Genomic DNA, 7,948 nt, shown 5'->3' with positions numbered 1-7,948 from the left:
ATATATATATATATGGATCAATCACCGCGAAAGTTCTAGCTATGAGGACATTTCATTTCGCTGCTAGAGTAGTTTTTCTCCGAATACAGGACTTCCAGAGGATCACTTTTCAGAGTACAGTTATGGTTCACCGATCCGAGCGAAGTAAATCTGCGAAGTAAACCCAACTGCCACAGAACAGATTTTTCTGAACAACGGTATATAAAGCAAGCTATCTGAGTGTTTCAGTAGGGGGGTGGAGACTAATTAATTTTTGTAAACTTCCTATTTTGTATTTACAAGGGATAAGATGCATATAAAAATGGAATATTCTGCACAAATTACTTTCAATAGTCCCTCCTGTCAGCAAACTCTAATGTAAGATTTCAGTCCGTGCCAACCTGTAGCCATTGGTTAACCATCAGAAACAGCTTGTATTGCTAGTGGTTGGATATTGTCTTCCACTAGCATAATGTCACGACGTCTTTTTGCTTCAACTGATTCACGCAATTTGAGTTGTTACGACGGTGGCTAACCAGCGTAGTGACCTATTCGTTGACTGAATACGAGGGAGTACGGGAGGAATATTTCTGAACTTCCCTGTAGAGCGGTTTGTACTCATGGGGATCGATTTCGCCTCAAATTATGGCTGAGCGGGTCATGTACTCAACTGTTCAGTGTAGCGACGCTTGTCTGAAGGGGACTTTTGGAGAGTTACCAAAATTAGTGGTTTCTGATTAGTGCTCGCTCTTACTAGAAGGCTGTCTAAGATGAAACCACAAGCTATAGGATCCACACCTACTGAAAGTGTTTTAAGTGATGGGTGAACTCTTTCACATTCAGCTTCAAACCTCCCTACAGCGAGCAATATACTGATAATCTCTGACAGGTCACAGTATACTCAGGCAAAATCCTATTTCTCCTAGAGACTGTCAGAATTCAATGAATCCATCCTCGCCTGTATTTTATCTTCGGCTCATCCCATTTCTACCAGTAAACCAGGTTCTGTTGAAATAACATTGCTAATTCGACAGCCTACTGCCGAGCGCGCCATTTCTAGGACTCGCCAGCTAGACTTCTCACTAACACCGATTGAATGTGCAAATAATTGAATTCACCCAAATCATTTTGTAATTTACTTTAATCAGTGTGCTAAACTATCAAAAAACTCACTGATAGAATGGGCACAAAGCAGTAGTTCCTCTTTCTGAATATGTCTTTCATTTACTAAGGTTTTATGTGTACTTAATTCAATTCAGGAGATTACGAGGCTCCCAGGAAAGGGCGTTTTGACCGACATGCACATAAAAGTCGCCTGGATGAAGTGACTTCCACTTGAATACGGTGGTTCTCTTCATTTGGTATCCAGTCAGTATATGACAGACTGTGGTCGAGTCGCTTTTGGATTTTGCCATGCCAGTGCTGTGGAATATGGGTGGCTCGGGTGCGCTGCTTGGTTTTCGGCCTGTTCGCCGAGCTTGGTAGTTGGATTCCAAACGTTTTATCACCAATGGAGGTGGCATTGTCAGTGCGGGGTTGATTCGGTCAGATTATCTGAATATGGATGTTTGTATCGCCACCATCACCGACAGCATAACGTCAAACTTCGACGCTGACTCTGGAATGTTCTTAGGCATTCACAGAATTCTCATTTATTTTGCATTTGTCGCCTTAAATCTGATTCATTTTATGGAAAAACAAACACATCATCGCCGTCTTTGGCATGACACCGATGTTCAGCAGTGATGCTTCGCTGCAGTAAAACCACGATTAATTTGAAAGCCCTATTGTGAAGAAAAGAATGAAGATGCTTGTGGAAGGGAATCACTGCTAGCCTACCAATATCATTGCGAGCTACTTACACCTTTAGATACACATTCGGGCAATCGGGGTAGGAACGGACAAGAAAAACGCCGCTGACATCGATTGGCAGCCGTATCTTGCGGCGTCTCCAAGCAGGCGCAGGGTGGATAAAGCTGACCCCATTCTGGAAGGCGAGTCGCACTGACCACACCCAAACATTTCGTAATATTTGTTATACGCTTCTGCCAGGTTAAAGGTTAACCATATTCCTGGCACTGCGAATCGAGTAGAGAAAACAATGCTGTCTTCGATAAACGATAGTTTAGCATGCGCAACACATGGTCCAAGCAACGCAACTTCTGATGATGGGTGCATTCTTGCAGAACCAAAGGCTCGCTGTCTAACTGCCTCTTTGCGAATTGACCAACACCAGTCTACACAAGCCATGGCTCCGAGAAAGCGACTGTAGAAGACCTGAAGGGTTTTGAGTTCCCTTTCTCACAGAGACCATGTTTCATAAGCATACAACCAAACCGCCCGTACTGTAGCCTCCTGATACGTAGGTGCGGATACGCCGTTTTGCCGTCATAGGTGTCTCAAACTAATTGGTGTGTTAAGTGACCGCGTGTACAGATGCATGAGTTTATACTTTGTGTGTGCAAGGCGCATGCCAAAAAATGGGATGAATTTGGTCAGCTCATCCCAAAACGCCAGCAGTCTTTTGCAATCTTCGAAAACGAGAACGAATTCGTCTGCATTTTACCGATAAACATACAGACCAATCAAGTGGGTCAAATGCGCCTTGCAAGTCCAGGAATACTATAATGATGGCGCTGTTCTAGCTTCTGGGCTAGAATCCGTCAGTGGCGTTCGGTGAAGCTAGTTTTTCTTTGAACTGAACGGTTATCCATAGATACTAGGGAAGCGGCTTCGGTCCACCTAACAGCCATTCAGCTGTGCTTGAAAGACCATTTGACTCTCGTAAGATCCTCCGATGCAATCCAAAAGCGACTCTCCGTGTGCTCCAGAAAGCGGTAACGTATGGTGCTGATACTGTCTCAGTGTGTACCTAAACGACCACCGTCAGAGCTTTTTCATCCTGCAATCCCGCAAATCACTACAACATGACTTCTCTGAAGTTTTCACATTTTGCTGGTCAGTGCATCGCGTGCAGTTTTCGTTTTTTGTGTGCTATCTTAGAAAACATTCGATGATCAACCACCGATTTGTACTCCTCCTGACCAATGTGAACAATTCGCGCCGTCAACTTTATCATTTCAGTGTGACTTCGATCTATGTGAAGCTCCTGAACATTCGATGATCATAGTTCCTACAGTGTATTTCGCTGAACTGTTCCGGGCCAGAAATTTAGTTGGCTTGTGTGTGAGAGCAGTCACCAGTTCAGTCACATGGAATCCGCTCAAAACCTGCCTACTTCTGAAAGACTTCTTCGGTGTATTGAAGCTGAAACCCAACTTCCAAAAAGGCTGCGTGGCAAATCTATGTTAAGCTTAGTCCGCTGCGTTTCATGCACGACCTTAGAGAAAGCTAACTGCGTTTTTAAAAATGTTTTCAAGCGTTTTCACCAAACTATTGCGTTCACTTTTCTTGGGAGAATACTACTCGTACATTTAGAATGAATGAAATCAAACGTTCTTGTATTTATACGTGGAAATCTTTTACACTCGGAGGTTATTCGAAGACTGTTGAACTTAGTCAAAATTCGAGCAGTTTTTCAGAAGGGAAAAACGCTACGCTCACTTTTGGTGCAATTGAAAGATCCCTTGCCGGTTGCAAGGATTAGAGACTACGTGTATATAATTAACTGCAACGATTGCGCTAAGGTTTACATAGGACAAAGTGCCAGGGGATTGCACGCCAGAATTGGTGAGCATAAAAGAAGGATAAACAAACCACCGAGGAATGCAAAAGAATACCAAACGCTGGTCAAAGACTCAGTGATGGCGGTACATGCCCTAGACATGGGACATAGAATAGATCTGTAGAATGTGGAAGTTATAAGAAGGGGACCACAGTGGCTGATAGCCGAGGCGGTGGAAATTACTAAGTATCACAGCAGGAACAGAATCGAGGGTGTGGGACTGGCGAGCGTGTGGAAAGCGGTCTTAGCTAAACCGAGTTGACACGTGGCTGTGTGACTGTCAATCCACGTAGAACCATTAGCAAAATCCGGGGGGTGGGAGTGGAAATCCCAACCGGACCAAAGGTCACAGCATCACTCTTACACAACTATCTTAGCACTTGGCCTGACGAAGCTTTTGTGTCAAAAGCGAAACGTTGCCCAGCAATAAATCTACAGATTGTCACCAAACTTTTTCGAAAGCGATATATTAGCACTAGTTCATCCACACAAACGGACAGAAGGTTCAAACGACGTTCAAGAGGGACCATCAAATGAACCGAACCAGAAGAACCAGACCCTAGGCTGGACCCAAACATATGTAGGTTCCCCCACCGACCCAATACTTGTTCAACCACTTTAACGCACAAAAATTACTCGGCCGACACCCAACAGAGATTTAGCTTGACTTAGTTGATTGGTTCTCCTTCCACCTTAAATCTCGACCAACCTCGGAACCTAGTTACTTGGCCCGACGAAGCTCTTGTGTAAAAAGCAAACGTTGCCCAGCAGTATAGCTACCGATTGTCACCAAACTTTTTTGAAAACTATTGTGCCGTCCACTCATTCTAAACAAAAGATTTTAGTTGTTGTTTATGATGTCAAAATTCGTCGGCGAAACACGGACCCACTGCCACGGTAGAAAACATAGGGGACGCGTTCCTACGGATGAATTGTTTTCATTTGAGGGTCCTCACTAAACAGATCAGCAATTCAAAACTATGCGAAAAGTTCACAGCAGTCTAGTACCAAACAGTATGTATCATAAGTTCATACAGAAATGCTGAATGTGAAACTTTACTAGTCTGCACCCTTTGCCGAATTTGTTCATGGACTTGGCAACAGAAAACACGTCAGTGAGCGATTTATGCTCGTCCGTTTGGGTAATTCTAGGCTACAAAATTTCCTTTAGAGACGGTCGTACCTGAATGCGGACAACCTCAGTACAGAACATACATATTGGTCTAGGTGGTTCAGAGTTTGAATTCTGAATGGACGGTAGGTGATGTAAAGTCAGTCCAAGTAGATCGGGCAAGACGCAATGTCAGGTCCAAAGGAGAAACACTGCCCAGCAATTGATTGACTGACTTCTCTGCTTCCAGAAGTGTGTTCAGTACTTTGAGACAGTAGTTCTTCTCAGATCGTCCCAGAAAAGCAACGGTGGAACGATGCGATTCTTCTTACGCACAGGCACACACAGAATCAAACCGTAGTTCGAAGTTTCTTGCGTCAGGATACGTCTGAGAACATAAATTATTGGTCATTTGACTTTTACGATGACTGATTCAGCACGACAGAAACTTCCGCAATCAAATTACCCAGCTCAGCAATCAAACCAGCCATGCTACCTGAGCTATCAACATCTGCCTCTATAGCAGAAACTTCTGCGTTTAACTAGATGTTCAGTCCAAAACACTTCACCATGGAGGCTTTCGGATCGCAGCCAATACGGCCTGTTACTGACCAGTTATTTCCGTTGGCACTTTTTCAGTGGAGTAAAGCGTATGCCCCAACACTTGAGTATATCCTACTGCAGTAAGCAAGCCTATGAGCAGAGCTACAAACTGAGGTAAGCTCCAGGTAATCAAACACAAAAAATAGAAAAATAGAGAGGATACCCTTTTGGAGAAACAGCTCATTATCGGAACAGATGAAGAGTTTCCACCAGCGAGGCGAGCAGGGCTGTAACACGGCCCATTTCAGAAGAATCTGCAGAACAATCCGTCGGTTGATACCGTCCTGTGCATTTCTATGATCCAGGAGAATTAAACACGTGATCTGGCAATTGTGACGAGGCCAGGAAACAACCTTTGTACGAAATAAATAATTAGAGAGAAAAAGCGGGCGCTAACTTTGGTGAGTGGGCTCACGGCAACGTGTTTCACCTGTTGAATATCTTATGGGAAATGGTTCATTCACGTGCCCATCGATCAGGCTTTGATAATCACACGAATTTCAGAGATCCAAACGTGGTTGCTTTTGTTCGGTGGTTGTCATGGTGACCCTGTTTCACAGTGTCATAGTACATGCAGAAACAGCAAAGGGTAACGAACACGGTTCGCACACAGTTTGTCCACCACCTTTGACGCTGAGCACATGATTAAATGGTGTTTGCTAAATTCCTCAATTCATTGTTGAAGTGTCATGTGCTTATCAGTGAGCGGTTGACCTAAATAACGACGTAATGGACACTCATAAAGTCGAAAATGTCAGTAAGAAAGGAAGGTAGCATACAAAACATCTGTCATCTATACTGCGAGCTACATACATACTTGGAGCTGATTAGTAGAGACTGTTGATATTCGCATTTTTTCATTGGCTTTAGTGTTACGACTGCGAAAAGTTACAGAATCATAAAATCCGAAACACACAACAACAGGTTAGGAATAAAATTTTGTCTGATCGCTGATTTTCCAGCTTCAACACTAAGCTGGATTCGTGTCCCCAACTTTCTTCTGAGTCCATCTACTTCTTGTTCCCGCCTTTGTAACACCAAAGCATTTCACATGCACTGCACTCTCATTTCTTCCATTCAGTTCTCAGAGAAATATGAGATGACCGAATGTTCAAGATCCCAGTCTCGATAAACAAATTACTTCGGCATCACGCCTGATAAATGACTTTTCATGACTTATATTCTGCAAATAGTCTGCAGTGAATTGGTCGTGAAATCTGATCTTACACGCACCTGGTATGTCCTAATAAGGGCAGCCGGCCTCAGTTGACTGAGTTTTTCGGCACTTACCACATATGTGCTAAAATATCACTTACACGGTTTGTTAGTAGTACATTTTATCCAAAGTGTAGCAAAGTTCAGGGGTTACACAAACGAGACAATGTCTCTACCTAACGCCAAAGGATTAGCCGCTGGGCTTCAATCAGTATGCACCATAAATTTGACTCTTTTCAAATGTAAGACCACGAAAGTCCTGATGCAAATGCATCTTAGCTCATTACTATTTGTTTTCCTTTTAAACACATAAGACAAGTTTATAATTGCGCAACTATCAGCTATTTACCCAGTGGGCTGGAGTTATGCTTCATCTGTAGCATACACTCTTACCTTTCTCAGTGTTTGCAGCATAACGCAACGACGCTTCCTAGCGGCTTCCATTTAAGCGAGACCATGTTTGTACTAATCTTGGAAACAAAATTATATCTGCCCTCAAACGAAATCATGCTCGCTTAAGATTGATTGCGTCCTACAAAGGCGTTCTTAACCTGCTTTGTACTTTGCGCTCATTTAATGTAACCTACCATGTCACACGCAGATGTAGTGATACCCACAGATCGAACAAATCCGAATCTAGCACAGATGATGGTTGAAAACCCATGGTACGATACAAAGAGCGCAACAACACAGGACTTGTGAACTGGATTCATCAGTAGGCGTGGTTATTAATTTGGTTTAAACCAACTGTCAAAGACGGGGCCTATTAGCCGCACAATGCTCTCAGCTCCAAAATGTTCACAAGTGGAGTAAAACCTTTTGCGCCAGAACGTTGAATTTTGGTGCGTATGTGCCCATTTTAAAAAAACATTCTAATCTATATTCACACTTTTGCAGCTCACCAGATTTCACTGTCAACTGAAGCAAACATAACTCTTGCGGAAAAATCTGGTGGAATAATCTCCCAGACCCTGGGATGCCTAAAGGGGCGCAAAAGTTTGGACTGGTAGTCTGAACTCAGTTGTCCGATTGCTTTAGTCCATCAGAGACACGTCATAGCTTTAAAAAATTCAATTCCATTGTGCGAATACTGAGTGCCGTCAAAGACGATTTAGGAAAAGGGTGACCCCGACGAGTAACAACTGGTGGAGTGCAGCATAGGGAAGCAACACCGGGAGTAGATGCTACTGCAGCGAAGTGTGGTAAAGATACCTCAGTATTCCTGGAAAATCGGGACAGTGTTTGGAAAACAGGACGGCGCAGATTCTGGTTTCACTACTGAATAGCTCTACGAGTAACTGAACCATTAAGGAATCTCCTTCGAGCATTGGTTTTTCGGTCCATCTGTCCGTCTA

Source organism: Opisthorchis viverrini (genome assembly GCF_000715545.1).
Source record: "Opisthorchis viverrini unplaced genomic scaffold opera_v5_24, whole genome shotgun sequence".
Classification (NCBI taxonomy): domain Eukaryota; kingdom Metazoa; phylum Platyhelminthes; class Trematoda; order Opisthorchiida; family Opisthorchiidae; genus Opisthorchis; species Opisthorchis viverrini.
Note: the sequence above shows the minus strand (reverse complement) of the source record.